Source organism: Monodelphis domestica, chromosome 4, assembly GCF_027887165.1.
Source record: "Monodelphis domestica isolate mMonDom1 chromosome 4, mMonDom1.pri, whole genome shotgun sequence".
NCBI lineage: Eukaryota > Metazoa > Chordata > Mammalia > Didelphimorphia > Didelphidae > Monodelphis > Monodelphis domestica.
The window spans coordinates 361677764-361694630 of NC_077230.1; positions in this window are offsets into that span (position 1 = coordinate 361677764).

Genomic DNA, 16867 nt, shown 5'->3' on the forward strand with positions numbered 1-16867 from the left:
GTAACTAGGTGTGTGAACACTGTTTGACTGTGACTCAGAGTGTGTAACTTTGTATAAGTAAGTAATTTGTAAGTAAACTTGGACGGGGAGCTTGACAGAAAGCTGGACCATTCAAGTTTGACCTCAGACATTTCCTAGCTGTGTGATCCTAGGCAAGTCATTTAACCCCAATTGCCTAGCTCTTCCTTATCACTCTTCTGCCTTGGAACAGTATTTAGTATTCATTCTAAGATAGAAGGTAAGGATTATTTTTTTAAAGCATGGATATTGGTGCATTTGAGTGCTATGACTATATAATGTGTAACTCAGTATGATCACATGAACATTTGGATGTGTATAAACATGTACATGATTAAATGTATGTATCTGTGAGAAGGCACAGTTGTGTGTACATGTATGTGTGAACTCACATAGCTGTAGTTACCCATGTGGGCAGTCTTAGCTATATGACTGTGTAATGGCACGTAAGAGTTTGGGTGGCTTACTGTGTCAGTGTGTACATGTATGTGACCTACCATGTAGACCAGACCATCATTGTTCCATATAATAACCATCGAGTCCATGTCAAGGAATGTGGGCATCAGAGAGGTCTCTGAGTTGCAGTTAGAGAAGGAGGGGGAAATAGTCTCTTCCCCAAATTGAGCCTCAGTTTCCTCATCTGTAAATAAGAGATTTGACTTTAGAGCTCAAAAGGACTTTGTTACTTTTTTTAAACCTCTTACCATCTGTCTTGGACTCAGAACTGTGTATTGGTTCCAAGGCCCAAGAGCAGTAAGAGCTAGGCAATGAGGGTTAAGTGACTTGCCCAGGATCACACAGCTAGGAAGTGTCTGGGGTTAGATTTGAACCCAAGACCTCCAGTTTCTGGGTCTGGGTCTGGCTCTCAATCCACTGAGCCACCCAGTTGCCCCTTCTCTCTCTCTGGAAAGGAATTTAGATGTCATCTAGTTCATCTGCCCCATTCAGCTACTAGAACATCAGGAGCTCCCTCCCTTGGGGCTAGGGGTGACCAAGGGAGACAAGACAGGTTCCAAGTTAAATTCCCTTTCTCCAGGGCTAGCTGAACAAGAAGAGTGCAGGGGAAAGAAGTTCAGGAGGGACTGGAGGAAATGATAGACTATAGACCAGGGGTCCCCAAACTATGGCCCACAGGCCACATGCAGCCCCCTGAGGCCATTTATCTGGCCCTCACCACACTTCTGGAACTTGTTACAGCTAGCAGTGACAAATATGGAACCGGACATTGACCATCTCATTAGCCAAAAGCAGGCCCATAGTTCCCATTGAAATAATGGTCAGTTTGTTGATTTAAATTTACTTGTTCTTTATTTTAAATATTGTATTTGTTCCCGTTTTGTTTTGTTTGTTTGTTTGTTTTTACTTTAAAATAAGATATGTGCAGTGTGCATAGGGATTTGTTCATAGTTGTTTTTTTTAATAGTCTGGCCCTCCAACGGTCTGAGGGACAGTGAACTGGCCCCCTGTGTAAAAAGTTTGGGGACCCCTGCTGTAGGCAGTAGACTAGGTGGTAGATGGGAATGGAGGGAATGGAGGAGTAGAAGAACTGAAGAAGACAAGAGTTGAAGGACACAGAGGGGTTAGAGAATTTGAAGGGGCTAGAAAGTCTGGAAGAGCCTTGCCCGAAGTGTTTCTGTCCCATTTTCCCTTCATTCCCAGGCTCCTCCTTAATGCTGGTTCTAAGAGTCATAAGAACTTCAATCTGGTCTAGACCAGACCTTAGGGGCAATGGAATCCAACCCTCTCTACTCTAAGACAGAACAAGGGCTAGGCAAATGAGGTTAAGTGACTTGCCCAGGTCACACAACTAGGAAGTATCTGAGATCAAATTTGAACCTAGGTCCTCCTGACTCTGGGCACTCTATCCGTTGTACCACCTCGCTGCCCCACTTTCATTCTCTAGATGAGAAAGCTGAACCTTGGAAACTGTCACACAATTAGTAAGTGGCAGAGCTAGATTTGAACCCAAGTCCTTCTGATTCCAAATCCAGGACTTGTCCTTCTATTCCATGATGCCAGTCTTCCACTGACCCAAAACCGGGTCCGGCCAATTCCATCAGAGGAGGACTCCTTAGGCAGGAATGGAAAGAAGGGAAAGAAGTTGGCTTCCTATCTGTCTCTTCACACCTTCAGACACATATGTTTCCACATATGTTTCCATATAGACCTGCATGTCCCCACAAAAACACTTGGACACTCATATGTGAACTTATAAACTCACATACACACATCTATGCACCCCCAGTCTTCATGTATTACCCACACACATCAACACGCAAACACGAGGAATACATACTCCCTTATGCATCCACTCTCACACATGGAGAAGATCCCCTGGGCCCCCTCCTCTGCTCTTACAGCATTCTCCCCCTGGCCCCAAAGACCTGACGCTAATCGCCCCCCCACCCATGGATTAGGGGGCTGCCCCCCCTTTGCCTGCCTTTTGTTGGGCATTTGGCTCAATGGCCTTAACCCTTGTACCATTTTGCTGCCTCTTTGAGCAGGAGCTAAGTGGGAAGGGGGCGAAGGAGGGAGGAGACAAAACCAGTGTGTGGTGGGTTGGGGGGACTTTGGGAAAGGCCCAGGCATTCAGACGGCAGCTGGCCCAGCCTGCCAGGCCGAGCCCCCCAGGCAGGCCAGAGAATGCCATTGGCAAAGGGACTGCTGCCCAGCCCGCAGGGCTGAGACAATGCACCTGCTTCCCTGGGAGGGAGAGCTGTTTCACGCTCATTGGGATTAGAGGCACTAAACGTCCATCCAAATTGTGCGGATAAACAGTCTTGTGAAAACTTGTTATCTGTGCAGAAAGGGCCTCCTGGCCCCCCGCCCTCCTCAGCCCCCAGCCTTTGTGGCAGCCCTGGCTTAGGCCAGGATGGGATTTGATGAGGTTTAGTCTGGGTTCTAAGAAGTCCATTGAAGCCATGCTTTCATTGTCTGCTCTTGTGGGGACAAGAGAATATGAGGCAGGCAGGGGCCAAGCCCAGCCTGCCTTTCCAGGCCCTCCGAGAGCCGCCCACGGGGACCACCAAACACCAGCTGAGGGTCCTGCTCAGTAAAGACCTGCTAAGGACCCCAAACCTTCAGTTTAGCTTTCTCCCATCCAAATTCAGAGCCTGCTCCTGGCTTTCTCCCCTAGTCTTGGATAGTATTCTCCTCCAAATATCCAATTCTTGCTGAGAGGTCTTTGATTCCATGGAGTGATGGGAAGGGGCCTGGATTGGGATTCAAAGAGTCTAGGCTGCAATCCCTTTGATACTATTTGTGTGACCTTGGACAAGTCGCTTCCACCAACTTGGGCCTTAGTTTCCTCATCTGTCAATAAATGACTTTTACTATATGATTCCAGAAGATTACTGGATCATAGATTTGGAGTTCAAAATGATTTTTGAGGTCATCTAGTTTACCTGCCCCAGAAAGGCTAAGTTCCTAGCTCAAAATCACACAAGTGAAAAAGCCCAGATTCAAAACCAGATCTTCAGAGTCCCAACCCAGGACTTATTCATCTATACCACACATCCTCCAAGTATTTTTTGGCTTTAAATCCCGTGATCCTAGGCTCCTCAAGAGATTTTTGCTCTTTACCCCCAGGTAGGCTCAAGGACAGTCCTCCCTTACCTCATCACTCCGTGACACAGCATTGTCCAGTGGGAAGAGGCCATGAGGCAGAACCTAGGTTCTAGGTCCAAGTTCTACCCCTTCCTAGCTCTATGTAGAATTGATGGAAGATTAGAGGAATGCTACAGTCATTGTGAATCTGATTTCTGCCAAACATTTGAAAAAAAATCTTACCATATTCTCTGGACAAAATAGAGTGATGGGTTCAAAATCTGATAGATATCTAAACTCAAAATATGCTGCATGATGGATTAATGTCAATCTGCAAAGAGATCTGTACTGTCATCTAGAGGGTTCTTCCCCATCCAGCTTTGATCAACATTCTTATCAATGACGCTGAAGAAGTATCAATGTTAGGCTTATCAACTTTAAGATGACAGGAAACTAAAAGAGATAGGTTCTATGATGGATGATAGAATCCAGAATTAGCAGGATATGATGGGTCAAATCTAAAAAGCTAAAATTCAATATGGATGAATGTAAAAAGTAAATGTGTAGGGACAGCTGGGTGGCTCAGTGGACTGAGATCCAAACCTGGAGACAGGAGCTCCTGGGTTCAAATTTGGCCCCAGACATTTCCTAACTGTGTGACCCTGAGCAAGTCACTTAACCCCCAATGCCTACCCCTTACCACTTTTGCCTTAGAACCAATATATAGCATTGATTCTAAGATGGAAGGGAAAGGCTTAAAATAAAATTTAAAAAAAGTAAATGTGCCCAAATTGTAGTGCAAACAATCAATTACAAAAGACATTTGGGGGCTCAGCAGATAGAGCCACAGGACTGAAGTTGAGAGGACCTGAGTTCAAATTTGGTCTCAGATACTTCCTAGCTCTATGATTCCGGACAAGTCATTAATCCTAGTCATCTAAGCCTTTGCTACTCTTCCGTTAAGACAAAAGATAAAGGTTATATATTTTAAAAATCAATTGCTAAAGACCAAGACAGGGTTGTGGTATTGGGAAAGTAGTTCATGTGAAAAATGAACCGGGGGGTGGGGGGGTGGGGGGGTGGGATATAGTGAGTACAATGTGAGCCAATTGTATAAAATAGCAGTCAAAAAAGTAATGTCAGTCAACAAACATTTATTAATTTCCTACTATGTGCCAGGAATTGTGCTAAATGCTAGGGATACAAAAAAAAAAAAGATATATTCCCTTTCCCTCAAGGAGTTCAATCTAATGGAAGAGACAATATGCAAACAATTATGTCCATGCAAGATAAAATGGGATCTTATAGATGCATAGTCAACAACAAAAGAATCCATCGTCCTACTGTTCTCTGTCTGCCTTCTAGTGCTGTTTTGGAGAAAGTACTTTATAAACTGTAAACTATCAAGTAAATGTTATCAGTTAGTATTATGGTAATTATTATCTATCTTCATCATCCCATCATCCCTCTGCTCTGGTCAGATGGTATCTGGAATGCTTTGTCCTATTTCTGAGGACAAAATTTAGCATGGGCATGCACAGGCTGGAGTAGCTCCAAATAAGGATGACCAGGAAAAAAGGAAGTGACTCAAAGATCTGTCATATGCAGTCATTTAAAGGAAGTGGGGAGGCTTGGCTTAGAGGAAAGAAGATTTAGGAGAAGGGGCATCATCACTGCCTTATTAGATCTTTTCTTTCCTCCCTGATTATCTTCAGAAGGGATAACAAGGGGAACAGTGAGATGGCTCAGTGGATTGAGAGTCAGGCCCAGAGATGAGTGGTCAAATCTGGGTTCAAATCTGTCCACAGATACTTCCCAGCTGTTTGACTCTGGGCAAGTCATTTAACCCCTATTTGCCTAGCCCTTACCAATCTTCTGCCTCAGTACCATATACAGTATTGTTTCTAAGATGGAAGGTAAGAGTTGTTGTTTTTTTTTTTGTAATCTAGCAGGAAAGGGCTCAGGAAGGAGTTCCTAGATAGCATGAGGGGCCATCAGGGCCTGTTTCAGTTACTCATAGGTGATAAATATCACTACATTTCAGGAGTGCAGTGAAGGAAGGAAGGCATGAAGCCTTTATACGAGGATTGGAGTCCATCCTTCTGAAGCCCTATCTAATTCCCCAGTCCTATGGCTAAGTCCTTTCCCCTTTCTGCCTCAGTTTCCTCATTGGCTCAATAAAGATAAAAAAAATTCTTATACCACATAACTACCTGGATTGTTGTAAGGATCAAATCTCCATTGTCATCAGCATCCTCACAACTAATTAAGGTGAAAATATCATCTACTGATGAACTTGAAAACAAAGACCATGACAGACTCCTCTAGGGGAACTGGATTTTGAATCTCAGAGCTTATTCACTTCCCTTTGACTCCTTTCTGCTGAGTAGGGTAGAAGTGGAGTCTGTTTAAAGTAATTCTACATTAATAGATGAAGGAGGAGTATTGCAGGCTCAGCCAGAGAGCAGGTTAGTACAGGTTCCCTTCCTTTATTAGCCATCTGGGACCCAGTGGCAATGTAGGCTTTAGATGAAAGTCCCTTATCTCCCCTCCTTTCTTCACCCCTCTTGGAGCCCATTGACATTTCTTCCTCAAACAGGTTGATGATAATTGAAATGATTAAGGAATCAAGTTGTCAGAAGCTTTGGAGGCTTTTTTGGAGGGGGGAGAGGGGTCCAGGGTGCTGTGAGAGACTCCTGGGAAGGATCAAGTTTGGAGAGAGAGGTAGCATGTTCCCTGAGGGCCAGTGGGATTTTTGAAATAGGAACCAATAAGTAGCAGATTTGGATAACCTCCAATGGTTCCTAGACCTGGAGGGGGAGAGGCACTCTTTAAAATGAATGAAGTGCCAGTATGGAGAGAAGAAGGGAGATGGGGGCAAGTTCTAGAGCCCCCAGGGCCTTCACATGTCAAGCTCCATCAAAGATTGTGCTCAATCTTATTCTAAAGACTTTCTGTACAAATATGTGGAATGTGATTATGTACAGCTGTATGAATGTATATGGATGAAAGTATGTATCATCATCATCTCTTAGTAGAAACCTTGGTATGGTCCTCTCCTTAAGCTTACTCACTTACCACCTCAGTTCTCATATATGCCATGACCCTAACCCTACCTCTTACCTATATTACAACTGTATTCTATTTGGCCTCCCCACCTTACATATCTCTCCTCTCCATTCCATGGTGATATTCCTAAAACAGAGTTCTAACCATGTTATTCTTCTACTTAAGAACCTTTCGTGCCTCAAAAATTGGAAAATGAGGGGATGCCCTTCCATTGGGGAATGGCTGAACAAATTGTGGTATATGTTGGCGATGGAATACTATTGTGCTGAAAGGAATAATGAACTGGAGGAATTCCATGGGGACTAGAATGACCTCCAGGAATTGATGCAGAGTAAGAGGAGCAGAACCAGGAGAACATTATACACCGAGACGGATACACTGTGGCACAATCAAATGTATTGGACTTCTCCATTAGTGGCAATGCAGTGATCCTGAACAACCGGGATACAATTTACAAGAAAGAACACTATCCATATCCAAAGAAAGAACTGTGGGAGTAGAAACACAGAAGAAAAACAACTGCTTGATCACATTGGTTGATGGGGATATGATTGGGGATGTAGACTCTAAACGATCACCCTACTGCAAATATTAATAATATAAAAATAGGTCTTGATCAAAGATACATGTAAAACCCAGTGGAATTGCTCGTTGGCTATGGGAGGGGGTTGGGGGAGGACAGGAAAAGAACATGATTCCTGTAACCATGGAAAAATATTCTAAATTAATTAAATAAAATTTCCCAAAATTAAAAAAAGTAAAAAATATATATATGATCGACCATATAGTGCAATAGGGATGTGATTGGGGTTTTGATGTTAAAGAATCGCTCTACTGCAAACATAACATGGAAATAGGTTTTGAATAATGATACATGTATAACCCAGTGGAACTGCTTGTCAACTTTGGGAGGGGGGAGGAAAAATTGGGGGGGGGGGGTCATGAATCATGTAACCATGGAAAAATATTCTAAATAAAAAAAATTTTAAAGATAAAAAAATAAAACATTAAAAATTTTTTTAAAAGAACCTTTAGTGCCTCCCTATTGCTTTTAGCATAAAATAGAATCCCTCAGTTTAGTATTTAAAGATTTAGCAATCTGGCTACATAGTTTTAGATTTTTTTTAACATTGTCCCTTTTCAAGAATTCTGTTGTACATCCAAACTAACTCTCCTGCTATGTCTTTCATTTCCTTTCTCTGTGCCTGCCCTCATAGGATCCCCAGTGTCCTTCAAATTCAGCTCAGTTATCACTTCCTGAATGAGACCTTTCCTGATTCCTTCACATACCACCCCCAGCTCCCACCTATTGCTATTGCCTCCCTGACTCTTATTATCTTCTATTTACTTGGTATATGCACACACATACCCACATACCCACACACACACACACACACACACACACACACACACACACACAAATATCCCCCCCCCCCAAATAAAGTCTGGAATAAGGAAGATTTGTTTAAGTTCAAATCTAGCCTCAGACATGTCCAGAATATTTGCCAAGAAAACCTCCATGGAGTCACTAAAAGTTAGACGTGACTGAAACAAAAAACTGAATTTTTGTCTTTGTATCCCCAGTGCTTAGTACAGAATCTGGGTCAAGATGATGTTCAGTCATTTTCAGTTGTGTCCAGCTCTTTGTTGTGCCCAGGACTGTGCCATCTAGCTGCTCTAATCTAGCTCATAGTAGTGGTTTAATTAATTAGTGCTTACTGACTAATTGGTTAATTGATTTTGTTCAAACCCTTCATTTTATAGAGAAGAAAATTCAGACACGTTAATCAGGCTTCATGTCAGAGGCTGGACTGGTACTCAGGCCTTCTAATTCTATAATGTAAGCAATAGGGAACACTCCAGTGAATGCTCTCTAATGTTCTTCCCCCATACCTGGAATTCCTTTATGCCTGAAATGCAGTCATCTCCACTTCCTGGCTTCCTTTAAGATCCAACTAAAATTTCATCTTCTACAGAAAGTCTTTCTCAACTTCTTTTGTTTAAAGCCCTCTCCTTCCATCTTAGAATCAATACTATGTATTGGTTCCAAGGCAGAAGAGCAATGGGGGTTAAGTGACTTGCCCAGGGTCACACAGCTAGGAAGTGTCTTAGACTATATTTGAACCCTGGACTTAGCTACCCCGCTGACCCCCTTCCCTACTTCTCTTAATTCTAGAGTCTTCGTCTCAATAATTTCTTATTTGTCTTGTCTACAGCTTATTTGTACACATTTACTTGTCTCTCCCATTAGATTAAAAAAAAAATTTCCTTTCCATCTTAGAATCAATACTACATATTTGTTCTAAGTGTGTAAGGACTATGTGATAGAGTTAAGTGACTTTCCCAGGGTCACTGTGAGATTTAAAATGGTTGAGGTCTTAAACTGTAGTGAGTTAAAATGGTGGAAGATATAAATTGTGATATAAGAGAAGGTGAGTAAATTTGACCACAGAAATATGTTTCACTACAGTGTCTTGGTTTTTAAATCAAATATAAGGTGGTCGCCAGGGAAATATTCCCAATTATTCAAATACCCAAGTCAATTGGGTTTTATAGAGATTTTAATTAATAATACAATGAGTAATCAAAGAAAGAGAGAGAGAGTAAGAAAGGAATAAGTATGAAGGGCCTCAAGCCAATATGGCCTAGACCTGAGTCTTAAGAGAGAAATCAGTCAGTTTTTTAACACTCACCACAAGGTCTGACTAAACAAGGATTCTAGTGACATCAGACCAGCTCCATCTCAGCAGTCCTCATCAGAGATCCTCCAAAAGGCTTTCTCCAAAAGGATATCTCCAAAAGGATTTCCATCAAGAGATTCTGCTTTTTCTTATATAGGGGTTTTTCTCCCATGTCACCTCCCCTAAGTCGCTACATCTACCAATCACTGTAGATGCTTCCCAAAGGACTGCCCATCTGAATTCCTGCTAAGTCAACAAATCTCCTCAGTAAGTCTGAACCAGTGAAAACACAGCTGAGTCAACTAATCTCATTAAGACAAAACTTGCCAGACCCTTTTAGGTACCTAGCATCTCATTGTATCAATTCTAAAAACAGGCCTGGCTCAAAGAACTCCTTGCCCCACCATAAGCATGGATCCAAGTACTTTCTTTGTTTAGCAAGGAGTTTTTTTCCCCTAAAGCAGTCTTAAGTACAGTTGGAGTAGAGGTCCTCCTATTTCTCATCCTGGCAAGTTCTCACATCAAAATGGGGAATGTTTCTCAGTAGGGAATTTGTTCCAATTAAGAATTTCCCTGATGGGGAAATTTTTAACATTCACAAGTCTGAGAGATTTCAAGATTTACATCACATAACCAAGAAGTAGCTGAGACCAAATTTGAACCCAGGACCTCCCATCTCTGGGCCTGGCTCTTGCCCAATAGATTTTAAGCCCTTTGAGGGCAAAGCCTGTCTTTTGCCTCTTTTTATATCTCTGGTGCAATACCTGTCACACAGTAGGTATTTAATAAATGTTTATTGACTGCTTGATGGATCCCTTTTCTGTGATATCACCCTACATATGAATAGGTGCATAAGTTGAGAGAGTCCAGTTCCTCTAACAGTATTTCTTCCCCTCTCTTTCTTTTTTACTTTGCTTACAAAACACCAATGAAGTTTCTCTATCTGGCATTCAAAGCCCTCTACCTGCCTTGCTTTCTATGATCTTCTCTTTTCCACACCCTGACTTGACTTCCATCTGGTCATGCTCCCCTTTCTTCCACCCAAGCATATTCCAGGTTTGTCCTTACTTTTGAGACTTGGTACAATAGAATTGTGCCTTCCCTAGGCTCCACCCAAATGTTCTCTCCCTTTGCTCAGATAGCACAAATCCTGCCCATCCTTCATGGATCAGCTAGAATCCTTCCGCCTCCTCCAGGAAGTCTTCCATAATATTAGCCTTTCTTCCCTCCCAAACTTTAGAGATCTTGCCTCTTCTGAGCTCCTGACAGGGTATATAGTTACAGAATAAAGGAATGATCAGTTGTCTTTGCTGGTTTTGTGGGAATCAGTCTCCTTACTGATAGCCACCATCCCTCTCTACTCCCTTCAGCGTGACATCATTTCCATCATCATCATGTCTCCCAATTCTAAACAGCCTTCAGATTTACAAAGCCCTTTCTCCTAACAATCCTGAAAGGCAGACAGAGATACAATGATTTCCTCCACATTTAACAGAGGAGAAGATGGAAATGCCTCTGAGATGGGAAATGATTTGTAAGTCACACAACTAATAAGTGTCAGAAATGGGGTGCCAGCCCAGGTTGGGAGGTCCCTATTAATTCCAAGCCAGATTTTTACTTCTCTTTTTTTCCCAATATATTCAATCAAATAAATGGGCAGCAAAGGTGATTCAGTGGATAGTATGCTAGGTCTGGAGTCAGGAAGACTCTTCTGAGTTCAAATCTAGCCTCAGACACTTAGCAGATGTGTGACCCTGGGCAAGTCACTTAGCCCCGTTTACCTCAGTTTTCTCATCTATAAAATGAGTTGGAGAAGGAAATGACAAACTACTTCAGTATCTTTGCCAAGAAAACCCCCAAAAAGAGTCAGACACGACTGAAAAACGACTATACAACAACTGAATAAAAAATAGCAAATGATTATGAAAGGGCATCCACTGGACCAAGATAAACCACTTCCCCCGACCTTCAAAGAGCTCATTTCCTTTTTTGCTGGGCTGGGGGCTCTTTGGTCCCTGTGGCAATGAACAGTCAGGAAATTCCCCAGGCTGAATTTCTGTGCTCTGTCCAACGCAACATGCCTTGACTCTTCCAGTCCCTCCAGTCCTCTTCCCTCTGAGTCTCATGAGTCTCTTCCCCTGACTCAATTCCCTCCCCCACCCCAACTCTGCCCCTTGCCCTGCAATGCCCCCAGACCAGTGCCCTTGGCTGGTAGTCCTCAGTTTCCCTCTTCCCTCCCCCTTCAGCCCTCAGCTCCCATCTCCCAATCCTGGTTTATATTCTCTCTCCAGCTCTCCCCTATGTCCAAATCCCCAGCCTTTGGGAGACTCCCAGAGCCCTGGATATCTATCCACCCTGCCATCTTCCCCCCACAAACACCCCCGCCCTTTCCCACACCAGAGTGGGGCTTTAAACCTTATCTACCCCCAGGCCATTAGCCTAGGCTAAGGCTGATAAACACTGAGGCTTCCCCAGCTCCGCCCCCCACCCTAGAAGAAGGTTATCAATCCAATTTCAGCACCAGCCTCAGGCACTTGCAAGTCCTTCTACTCACCCCTCGCTTGTACTGGATCCACTGGGGACAGTCTGCCCCCCCCCCCCAGCTCCCAACCCTCCCCCCCCAGCCCGATCTTTAACTCTCCTTCCTTTTTTCTAGGGCTCAAGTTCTATCAACAGCTCACAACTGACAGTAGTCCTTTCTCCTTCCTCCTGACTCCACTGCTATCAACTCAGATTCCCCAAATCCCAGAATGCCAGGGCTAGAGGGGGTGTAGCCTCCGAATTCTGGCCCTCTGAACTCTCAGGCCCCTAGGGTCCGGGGCCCATGGGACTCCCTAGCTGGATTCTCTGGGGAAAAGAACAAGGATTGATGCAATCATATGCAAAATATAAATAGATGCAATAGCTGGAAAAGGCTTCCTGTATGGACTGGTGACAGCCTGGGGCTGGGACCAAGGTGAAGAATTCTTAGACCACAGCAACTCCCTGTTTTGTGCTTGGAGAAGAAGAGATCCCCATAATCGTCACTAGTGGAAACATGCAGATTAGCAAAGAGCTGGAAATGTTTACATGCAGAGTGCCTAGAATGACACCTCATCCATGTAGTCACTCTCTATGGAGAGAATGAGGATCCTGCTTCTGGAACAGTCAGGAGGATGTGGAATGAAGTACTTTGGAAGGGGCAGTGGGGACAGCCCGGTGGCTCTGGATTGAGAGCTAGGCCTAGAGATGAAAGGTCCTGGGTTCATATTTGACCTGACACTTCCTAGCTGTGTGACCCTGGGCAAGTCACTTAACTTCAATTACCTAACCTTTATCACTCTTCTGACATGGAACCAATGCTTAGTATTGATTCTAAGACAGAAAGTGGGGGTTAAAAAAAAAAAACAAAGACTCTGGCCTCAGACACTGCTCAGCAGTGTAACCCTGGGCAAGTCACTCAACCCCCATTGCCTAGCCCTGACCACTCTTCTGCCTTGGAACCAATACACAGGATTGATTCTAAGATGGAAGATAAAGGTTTAAAAAATAAATAAATAAATTGAGGGTTTTTGTTTTGTTTTGTTTTATAAAGACTGTGGGGTATGCATAGACATTTAGTCATTGTTGCCAGTCTGCTAACTGTTGTATTGGAAGTGCCTTTTTCCATTGGCTATGTAGCTGGAGCTGGAAATGTCTAACAAAAGGCTGACCTGGTCCCTTGGCTTCCTCACTCTTGGGGGAATCTCTTTGGCACCTACCTTCATAGCATCCTTGAGAGAAACACTATAACGGAAGCCCTTGAGGCCTTCTCTCTTCTGGGGCCATGTATCCCTTTGGGGGTAGGGTGAGGAGAACCTTACTTCTGGATATTTGCTATCCTTCTCTTCCATTTTTGTGGTAAGGATGGTGTCTCCAAGTGCATGCTGGCATTCTAGGATCCCAGTTTATAGCCAGGGCAGCATTGGAACTCAGAGGAAAAAGAAACAGCCTTCAGGAGTGACATTGGGACCAAGATCAATGGGACTTTGGCCTGAGATAGAAATTGGGCTGCATCTAGGCCTGAACATGGTGGGATCAATATTCTATAGGAACTGCGCTATGAATGAGCCTAATTTCACCAGAGAGTGAAGTGGGGTAGCCAAGAGGTGCTGAGAGGAAATATTCATATTTTGTTCTTGTTCTATCTTTGAAGTAAATATCCCTTTGTAAAAGCTGCATGCAGTTAAGTGGTTAAATGGAACTGGGGAACTACTTATTGGCACCTAATGATGGGGAGAAGGAACCATAGACAGCTGGGTCTAAGCTATTGGCAGTAGAGGAAAGAGATTCTCCTCTCCTTAGAGCCCCTCTGATCATACACTAAAATCTTGAAGGGGAGCCTGCCTGGCTCTGGAAAAGTGAACCTGAGTAAAATTGTCACAGAGAGGGTCAGAGATTCCAAGCTGGAAGAGACTTTAGAGATCATATAGTCTGACTCTCTCACTTTTCAGTGATGGAAATTGATATTGATAATAATAATATATTAATAAATAATAACACTTCTGGACTGAACTCTCTGGGTTACATAAAGTTTTCCCATTTATGATTTCATGTAACCCTTCTGATCCTTAGTTCTCTCTTCTGTAAAATGAGGCAGTTGATAAAGACACAAACTATTTATATAAGGACGCCATTCAAAATGAAATCATAGGAAAACTAGAAAGCAATGTGGCAGAAATTAGGGTTAGACCAAATATTTATACAATATTCCACAGTAAGCTGCAAAAATGTGACCTAAATATAAGTATTATATATATATGTTTATAAATAAGTGTGTATATAGTATATATGACCTGAATGTAAAAGGTTAAATTATTTTTTAAATGAGAGGAAAATGAAAGGAGATAGTTTGCACAATTATGGTTAGAATAATAACTCAACCAAGAAAAGAACAGAGGTGATCATAAAAGACAGAATATGCAATTTTTCAAAAAGACCATAAGCAAAACCAATGCACCTAGAATAAGAAGAAAAACTGCTAATACGGCAAGATGTTTGAATCAAATAATATCTCTAATTAAAAGGTCTATATCCAAGATAAATAGAAAATGGATTCAAATATGTAAGAATAAGAACCATTCTCTCAATATATAAGTAGGCAAAGCATATAAATAGGCCACCGTCAAAAGAAGCATTTATAAAGCCAAAAAATAGAATCAACTAGGTAGCACAATGGAGTCCTAAGCCTAGAATCTAGAAGACCTTAGTTCAAATCTGGCCTCAGACACTTACAGGCTGTGTGTCCCTGAGCAAATCATTTAACCTCTGCCTGAATCAGTTGCTTCATCTGTAAAATGGAAATAATAATAGACCTTACTTTACAGAGTTATTGTAAGGATCAAATGAGATCATGTTTGTGAAGTGCTTAGCAAAGTTCTTGGCACATAGTAGGCATTTAATAAATGCTTGTAATTAAAAAATGCAAATTATCAATAGCCACATGAAAGAATGTTCCAAATCACTAATAAGGGAAATGCTACTTAGAATAATTCTGAGGTTTCCATCTCATATCCATCAGACTAGCACAGAAATACAAGAGATGAAAATAGTTTGTGTTGGAGGGACCGTGGGAAGACAAGCACACTAATATACCTGTGGAGCTGTGAACTGGTCCAACTGTTCTGGGAAATAATTAGGCATTGAACCAGAAAAGTTGTTTGGTTTGGCTTTTTTTTAAGTGTACATATTCTCTGAACTGGTGATGCTGTTGCTAGGTTTACATTCCAAGAAGGTCAAAGATAGAGGAGTAGGGTTCATATATGTCAAAATAATTGTGGTAACATTTGTTGTGGTAGCAAAGAACTAGAAATGAAGTGGATGGCCATCACTTAGAGAACAAAGTGAGTGATGGGAATGGAATGGAATAGTCTGAAGAATTCAGAAACACTCAGAAAGACCCATATGGACTGAAGCAGAAACAGAACAATTTACACAATAACATGAAGAAAAATGAAACGACAAGATGCCAAGACTCTACCACAATCACCAGGATGCTCTTGTTGTTACAAGGGAAGGCTCTGTTTGGAGCGAGGAGTCACTGGGAAGTAACCCACTGATTTTGTGGCTGTTCTAGAAACAGAAAGATTTGGCATCTGAATAGATATAGATGAGAGAGACTGAGAAGTTGAGGCTGACACTGAGGTGGGACAGCCAGGTGACCAGGACAGTGGTGATTCTGACAGTAATAGGAAAGTTTTGTGGGGGAGAACACTTGGGAGGAAAGCTAATGAGTTCAGTTTCACACATGATGAATTTGAGATACCCCAAGAATATAGATTTCTATATGTCTAATAGGCAGTCAATGGCGAAACACTGGAACTCCAGAAAGACTTGGGCAGGATATATTGATCCGGGAGTCACGGGCACAGACACAAGCAAGGAACCTATGGTTTCAAGTGGAAGAATATAGAGAAGAGGATCTGGAACAGAACTTTGGGGTCTGTTAGTAGTTAGAAGGCTGTGATATAGATGACATTCCAGCAAAGTAAACTGAGAGATTCCACTGGTAGGTGGAGAATCAGGAGAGAACCAGTATCATGAAAACCCAGAGAGGAGAAAGTAACCAAGAGGAAGAGGCGATTAACAATGTAAAATATTGTAGATAACTTAAGAAGGAGGAATCATGAGAAAGTATCATTAGATTTGATCATTAAGAAGTGGTTACATAGATTACAAAATGTCAGAAAATGATTATTTAAAATTACATCTAGAAGGCAGCTTGGTGACTCAGTGGGTTGAGAGCCAGGCATAGACATGGAAAGTCCTGGGTTCAAATGTAACCTCAGACACTGCCTAGCAATATGACCTTGGATAAGACACTTAGTCCCTATTTTTTAGCCCTTCTCTCCCTTCTGCCTTGGAACTAATACACAGTAAGATTCTAAGATAGAAGATAAGAGGTGTTTTTTTTTTTTTTAACTGTATCTACAGGTAATCTAGAAAAATAAAATTAAAAAAAAATTTAAAGAAATAGTTACTTTGTAGAGAGCAGTTTCAATTGAATGCTGAGTTCAAAGCCAGCTTACAGAGGTTTTATTTTATTTTTATTTTGTAAACTCTTACCATCCATCTTAGAATCAATACTGAGTAGTAAGGGCTAGGTAACGAGGGTTAAGTGACTTGTCCAGGGTCACTCAGCTAGGAAGTGTCCGGGGTCAAATTCTTGAACCTAGGACCTCCCATCTCTAGGCCTGGCTCTCAATTCACTGAGCCCCCTTGCAGAAGTTTTAGAAAAAAGTGAGTCATTCTGAAAAGCAGTGTAGAACTATGCCCCAAACATCAACAAACTGTGCATAGCCTTTGACCCGACATGTTAGGCCTCAGAAGGAGGAAAAGGACTTGTGTATGAAAGTATTTATAGCAGTTCTTGGACACTAAGTGGGTGCTCGGATTTAGAGAATGGAGAAACAAATTAGGTGTCTGAATGTAATGGAATATTATGTTGTAAGAAATAAAGATGGTTTCAGAGAAACCTGGGAAGACTTGTGTGAACTGATACAGAATGATCTAAACAGAAGCAGGGGTACAATTTA